The following is a 7566-nucleotide window of genomic DNA, read 5'->3' as shown; positions in this document are numbered from 1 at the left end:
TGCATATTTTATTTGTCAAAATAACAATATAATTACACCATTTTCAATTATTTTTGGTCATTTATTTCAAAATACCTATCAGCAAGTACATCTGTAAAAATACAGACAACAAAACAGATTCAGGAAATATTTTTTGACAAATAGATTCCTTACTAGGCATATTAATACAGAACTCTGCGTAGTAATTCATTTAAACTACAATACAGAACCACATTTCCTGCAACCCTCAGAAGAAGTGCAAAGGCTTGGGGGAGAGGGAAGTAAATTGCTGGGAAGCAGCCTGGATGTGAACACGGAGGGTTGTTGGGTACGGGTGGGGAAAGTATGGAACCGGTTTTTTGGGTGGGGGGCAGAGAGGGATTGTTAGGAAGCTTCCCCCATGCAGACTCTGGCTGACCCCTAGCCTCTCCTATTCAGTCAGGCACATCTGCCCTATCCCCAAGTGTTTCTGCACCCCCATGTGTCCTTGCACCCCCTGTTCACATGTGTCCCTCCATCCACATGTGTCCCTGCATCCCCCATCCCCATGTGTCTCTGTGCTGCCACCCAGCCACTTCCCTGTCCCTATGTAGCTCTGCACCCCCTCCCTCATGACCATGTGGCCCTGCACTCCCTCCCCTCTGTGGCCCTGTGCCTCCACTCCCATTCAGCCCCTTCCCAGTCTGTCCTCCCACACTAGCCCTTACAAGCCCCTGTGTGACTCCCCAGCAGCCCCAGACTGTCTGTCTAGCCATATCCCCTCTCTCCAGACCTGGCCTGACAGGCGCTGTGAAGAAGACAGGCTCTTTCTCTTTCCTAGCTGTCTGGGAGCTGCTGCTTTGTTTTATCACAACAGCACCCTCTGGTGGGCAAAAGGCAGAAGTGCAGCAACATTTCAGCAGAAGCTTTTTTCTGCATCAAATATTTTAAAAATGCATGTCTCATTAATTATGTGCACGTGCAGTAGCGCACAATTCCCCCAGGAGTAATATGATAACCCTAAAGAGATTAACGCACTCAAATCAGCGGGACCAGATAATTTCCATCCCTGAATACTTGAAAGAATTGGCACATGAGATTACTAGTCCAGTAGCAAGGATGTTTAATAAATCTGCGTTAGTACCATATGACTGAAAAATAGCTAATGTCATACCTCTATTTAAGCAAAGGGAAAAAAAGTGATTCCAGCACTTACAATCTGTTAGTCTGGCTTCAGTGGTATGCAAGACTTTAGATCAAATTGTGAAGGAAAGAAACAATTACATTCATGGAGATAAAAGGAATGTAATAGAACACAGGTTTACCCTTCTCATAACACAAAAGCTAGGGGTTACCAAATGAAATTAATAGGCAGCAAGTTTAAAACAAACTAAAGGAAGTATTTCTTCACACAATGCACAATCAACCTGTGGAACTCCTTGCCAGAGGATGTTGTGAAGGTCAAGACTATGACAGGTTTCAAAAAAGAACTAGATAAATTCATGGAGGATAGGTCCATCAATGGCTATTAGTCAGGATGGGCAGGGACAGTGTCCCTAGCCTCTGTTTGCCAGAAGCTGGGAATGGGCGACAGGGGGTGGATTATTTGTGATTACCTGTTCTATTCATTCCCTCTGGGGCACCTGGCACTGGCCATTGTCAGAAGACAGGATACTGGGCTAGATGAACCTTTGGTCTTACCCAGTATGACCATTCTTATGTTCTTACCACTGGTAGACCATACCAGTCTAACCTGATTTCCTTCTTTGAGAAAAGTAACTGATAAGAGCAATGCAATAGATCGAATATACTTGGACTTCAGTAAAGCATTTGACATGCTACCACATGGAAAATTATTGGTTAAATAACAGAAGACAGGGATTTGTACATGAATTATAAAGTGAATAAGCAACTGGCTAAAGAGGAGAAGGCAATGGGTTTTGATGAAAAGTGAATTATTAAACACGAGAGCCGTTACTAGTGGATTTCCTCAATATTTTTTTATGAATGACCTTGGCACAAAAAATAGGAGTGTGCTGAAATGAAACTTGCTGATATAAAGTTTGGAGGCATCACCAAGACAGAGGAAGATCAGAATATTATATAGAAAGATCTGGATGACCTTGAAGACTGGATTGACAGAAATGGGATCAAATTCAATAGCACAAAGTACAAGGTCACACACTTAGGGTCGAGTAACAAGAATTTCTGCTATAAACTAGGGGCTCATCATTTGGAAGTGACAGAGGAGAAGAAACCTAATTGTGTTGATCACAGGATGATTATGAGCTACCAATTTTATATGGCTATGAAAATGGCAAATGCAATCCTAGGATTTATCAGGTGAAGCATTTCCCATAGAGATAGAGAAGTAGTAATGTTGTTATACAGGACACTGGTAAATCCTCATTTGGAATATTAATGTTAAGTGCCTAGTCAAGAAAAACTTAACAGACAATGGATCTTGGAAGGCTCCAATCCATATAAGATGTCTACTTGAGGATGTTCAAGGTAGCATGTGAACAATGGCTGCTACCTGTAAGTTCTGAGAAATGCATGGACATGTGACTTGCCCATGTGACTCCAAAACTTCATCTTGTAGCTAGGATTCTACACTGGGGGAAGGAAGGGGTGTCCACCCACAAGAGAGAGTCTATTTAAACCTCTGGCAGACCCCTCCATTTGGCCTTCAGCTGGCTCAAGAGATAGACTCTCCACCCCCAAAGGATACCTGAAAGAATCTGGAACAAAGGACAGTAACCACGGGGGTGTGAATGATTGCTGGACCCAGACTAGAGGGAGCCTAGTGTGTAAAAGAAGCTTACTGGAACATCTCCGAGGGTGAAATTTCATCTGTAATCACTTTATTACTGTATTAGGTTTAGACTTGAGTGTTTTATTTTCTTTTCTTTGGTAATTTACTTTGGTCTGTCTGTTATTACTTGGAACCACTTAAATCCTACTTTTTGTATTTAATAAAAGCACTTTTTACTTAAAAAGAAAAGGAGTACTTGTGGCACTTTAGAGACTAACAAATTTATTTGAGCATAAGCTTTCGTGAGCTACAGCTCACTTCATTGGATGCTTCACGAAAGCTTATGATCAAATAAATTTGTTAGTCTCTAAGGTGCCACAATACTTCTTTTCTTTTTGTGAATACAGACTAACACGGCTGCTACTCTGAAACCTGTCACTTTTTACTTATTAATTCATAGAATCATAGAATATTAGGGTTGGAAGGGAGCTCAGAAGGTCATCTAGTCCAACCCCCTGCTCAAAGCAGGACCGATCCCCAACTAAATCATCCCAGCCAGTACTTTGTCAAGCCTGACTTTAAAAACCTCAAAGGAAGGAGATTCCACCACCTCCTTAGGTAACACATTCTAGTGCTTCACCACTCTCGTAGTGAAAAGTTTTTCCTAATATCCAACCTAAACCTCCCCCACTGCAACTTGAGACCATTACTCCTTGTTCTGTCATCAGCTACCATTGAGAACAGTCTAGATCCATCCTCTTTGGAACCCCCTTTCAGGTAGTTGAAAGCAGCTATCAAATCCCCCCTCATTCTTCTCTTCTGCAGACTAAATAATCCCAGTTCCCTCAGCCTCTCCTCATAAATCATGTTCTCCAGCCCCCTAATCATTTGTGTTGCCCTCCACTGGACGCTTTCCAATTTTTCCACATCCTTCTTGTAGTGTGTGGCCCAAAACTGGACACAGTACTCCATATGAGGCCTCACCAATGTCAAATACAGGGGAACGATCACGTCCCTCGATCTGCTGGTAATGCCCCTACTTATAGATCCCAAAATGCCGTTAGCGTTCTTGGGAACAAGGACACACTGTTGACTCATATCCAGCTTCTCGTCCACTGTAACCCCTCGGTCCTTTTCTGCAGAAACCCCGAGGTTTAACCTAGAGTATGTATTAATACCTGGGGAGGGGTGAAGGGGGGCAAACAGCAGTGCGTATCTCTCTATCAGTTTTCAGAGTAGCAGCCGTGTTAGTCTGTATTCACAAAAAGAAAAGGAGTACTTGTAGCACCTTAGAGACTAACCAATTTATTTGAGCATAAGCTTTCATGAGCTACAGCTGACTTCATCGGATGCATTCAGTGGAAAATACAGTGAGGAGATTTATATACACACAGAACATGAAAAAATGGGTGTTATCATACACACTGTAAGGAGAGTGATCACTTAAGATGAGCTATTACCAGCAGGAGAGGGGGAGCGGGGGAGAAAACCTTTTGTAGTTATAATCAAGGTGGGCTATTTCCAGCAGTTAACAAGAAAGTCTGAGGAACAGTGGAGGAGGGGGGGAATAAACATGGAGAAATAGTTTTACTTTTTGTAATGACCCATCCACTCCCAGTCTCTATTCAAGCCTAAGTTAATTGTATCCAGTTTGCAAATTAATTCCAATTCAGCAGTCTCTCATTGGAGTCTGTTTTTGAAGTCTTTTTGTTGTAAAATTGCAACTTTTAGGTCTGTAATCGAGTGACCAGAGAGATTGAAGTGTTCTCCGATTGGTTTATGAATGTTATAATTCTTGACCTCTGATTTGTGTCCATTTATTCTTTTACGTAGAGACTGTCCAGTTTGACCAATGTACATGGCAGAGAGGCATTGCTGGCACATGATGGCATAGATCATATTGGTAGATGTACAGGTGAACGAGCCTCTGCTGGTGTGGCTGGTGTGATTAGGCCCTATGATGGTGTCCCCTGAATAGATATGTGGACACAGTTGGCAACGGGCTTTGTTGCAAGGATAGGTTCCTGGGTTAGTGGTTCTGTTGTATGCTGTGTGGTTGCTGGTGAGTATTTGCTTCAGGTTGGGGGGCTGTCTGTAAGCAAGGACTGGCCTGTCTCCCAAGATTTTTGAGAGTGATGGGTCGTCCTTCAGGATAGGTTGTAGATCCTTGATGGTGCGTTGGAGAGGTTTTAGTTGGGGGCTGAAGGTGATGGCTAGTGGCGTTCTGTTATTTTCTTTGTTGGGCCTGTCCTGTAGTAGGTGACTTCTGGGTACTCTTCTGGCTCTGTCAGTTTGTTTCTTCACTTCAGCAGGTGGGTATTGTAGTTGTGAGAATGCTTGATAGAGATCTCGTAGGTGTTTGTCTCTGTCTGAAGGGTTGGAGCAAATGCGGTTGTATCGTAGAGCTTGGCTGTAGATGATGGATCGTCTGGTGTGGTCTGGGTGAAAGCTGGAGGCATGTAGGTAGGAATAGCGGTCAGTAGGTTTCCAGTATAGGGTGGTGTTTATGTGACCTTCACTTATTAGCACCGTAGTGTCCAGGAAATGGATCTCTTGTGCGGACTGGTCCAGGCGGAGGTTGATGGTGGGATGGAAATTGTTGAAATCATGGTGGAATTTCTCAAGGGCTTCTTTTCCATGGGTCCAGATGATGAAGATGTCATCAATATAGCGCAAGTAGAGCAGGGGCATTAGGGGATGAGAGCTGAGGAAGCGTTGTTTTAAGTCAGCCATAAAAAAGTTGGCCTACTGTGGGGCCATGCGGGTACCCATAGCAGTGCTGTTGATTTGAAGGTATACATTGTCCCCAAACATGAAATAGTTATTGGTGAGGACAAAGTCACAAAGTTCAGCCAGCAGGTTTGCCGTGACATGATCGGGGATACTGTTCCTGATGGCTTGTAGTCCATCTTTGTGTGGAACATTGGTGTAGAGGGCTTCTACATCCGTAGTGGCCAGGATGGTGTTTTCAGGAAGATCACCGATGGATTGTAGTTTCCTCAGGAAGTAAGTGGTGTCTCGAAGATAGCTGGGAGTGCATTCATAAACCAATCGGAGAACACTTCAATCTCTCTGGTCACTCGATTACAGACCTAAAAGTTGCAATATTACAACAAAAAGACTTCCCACCTCCCTCCACTGTTCCTCAGATGTTCTTGTTAACTGCTGGAAATAGCCCACCTTGATTATCACTACAAAAGGTTTTCTTCCCCCCCCCCCGACCCCCCGCTCTCCTGCTGGTAATAGCTCATCTTAAGTGATCACTCTCCTTACAGTGTGTATGATAACACCCATTTTTTCATGTTCTGTGTGTATATAAATCTCCTCACTGTATTTTCCATTGAATGCATCCGATGAAGTGAGCTGTAGCTCACGAAAGCTTATGCTCAAATAAATGTCTCTAAGGTGCCACAAGTATTCCTTTTCTCCCTATGTGTTATAGAGGGCAAACAATTTATGAGTTTACCCTGTATAAAGCTTTCTAAAATGGATTTATTTGGGGTTTGGACCCCATTGGGAGTTGGGCATCTGAGTGTTAGAGACAGGAACACTTCTTAGGCTGTTTTCAGTTTAGCCTGCAGCTTTTGTGCGACATTGTTCAGACTAGGGTCTGGATTTGTATCAGGCAAGTGTGTCTGGCTCAAGCCAGGCAGTGTTCTGAAGTCCCAAGCTGGCAGGGGAAATGGCTCAGAGGTAGTCTAAGCACATCAGTTAGCAGTTCCCAAGGGGGTTTCTGTGATCTAACCCGTCACAATTAGTTTTAAGAGAGAGCTGGAAAAATGTATGAATGGATTGTACAATGGGGTTGCTTGTGATAGTAGGGAGCTGGGCTCAGCAGCCCTTGGGCTCACTTTTGGTTTATATTTTATGTTCCTAAAAGCTCATGCTTCAGGGTTTCAGTTAGCCACCTGAAGGGGTCAGGATAGGTTTCTTCCTGACCCTACCCATGTATTCTGCGTATTTTTTTTTGTCTTATCTCTTTCCTCTGAAGCATCAGAGATGCTGGAGATGGGACATTTGGCAGGGTGGGCCAGGGTTCTGAGGTGGCACTGAGCATTCTCTCTCAGGTGTTTGGCTGGCTGGTTCTTGCCCACATGCTCAATTTCTGACTGATTGCCATATGTGGGGATCAGGAAAGAATTTTGCCTCAGGTCAGATTGGCAGTGACCTTTGGGTTTTTTTGCCTTCATCTGCAGAGCCTGCGTGTGGATTACTTGCCAAGATTATCTGGGTATTTCTCACTTAATTATTTTCTGTCCATTGCAGCAGCCTTGAGTGTTGATGCACGTCAGTGCCTCCTAGTCTCTCCCTGTGGCATATAATAGTTTAGCCTCCTATAATATTTTTGTTTAATTTCAGTTGTTGAGTTTAGTGTGCCTGCGCTGGGTAGTGTTTGTGGCCTGTGATATACAAGAGGTCAGACTAGTTGATCTCGTAGTCCACTCTGGCCTTAAACTCTATGACTCCATAATTCAGACAAGTTCCATTCACCTAGAAAAGACCCAGCCAAGTGTGGCAAAAAATAGAAAAAGGGAGGTGGGTGAAGGAAAGACATTTTCTTGTTTAGGTTTTTGCTTTCTTTTCTGACTCCTGCCAGTTTTAAGAACATTTTACCTGCTTCAATGAAATGAAAAAAGATTTATATCACAAATTGTACAGACATGGGCTGCTGTGAATAGAGATCTATATGCATATAATTTTACTCAATCTGATTTGTGGCACCTTCAGACATTTAAATAAAACATGATAGAAAACAAATGAAGTTGGGCAGCTGTTTTCTGTGGATAATGACAACTCTGCTTTGTCATCACTGGGTCTCTGGTGTGTCATCTGTGTCATCAGTGGAGTCATTC

This window comes from Chelonia mydas, chromosome 3, assembly GCF_015237465.2.
Source record: "Chelonia mydas isolate rCheMyd1 chromosome 3, rCheMyd1.pri.v2, whole genome shotgun sequence".
NCBI lineage: Eukaryota > Metazoa > Chordata > Testudines > Cheloniidae > Chelonia > Chelonia mydas.
This window is presented reverse-complemented; position numbering follows the sequence as displayed.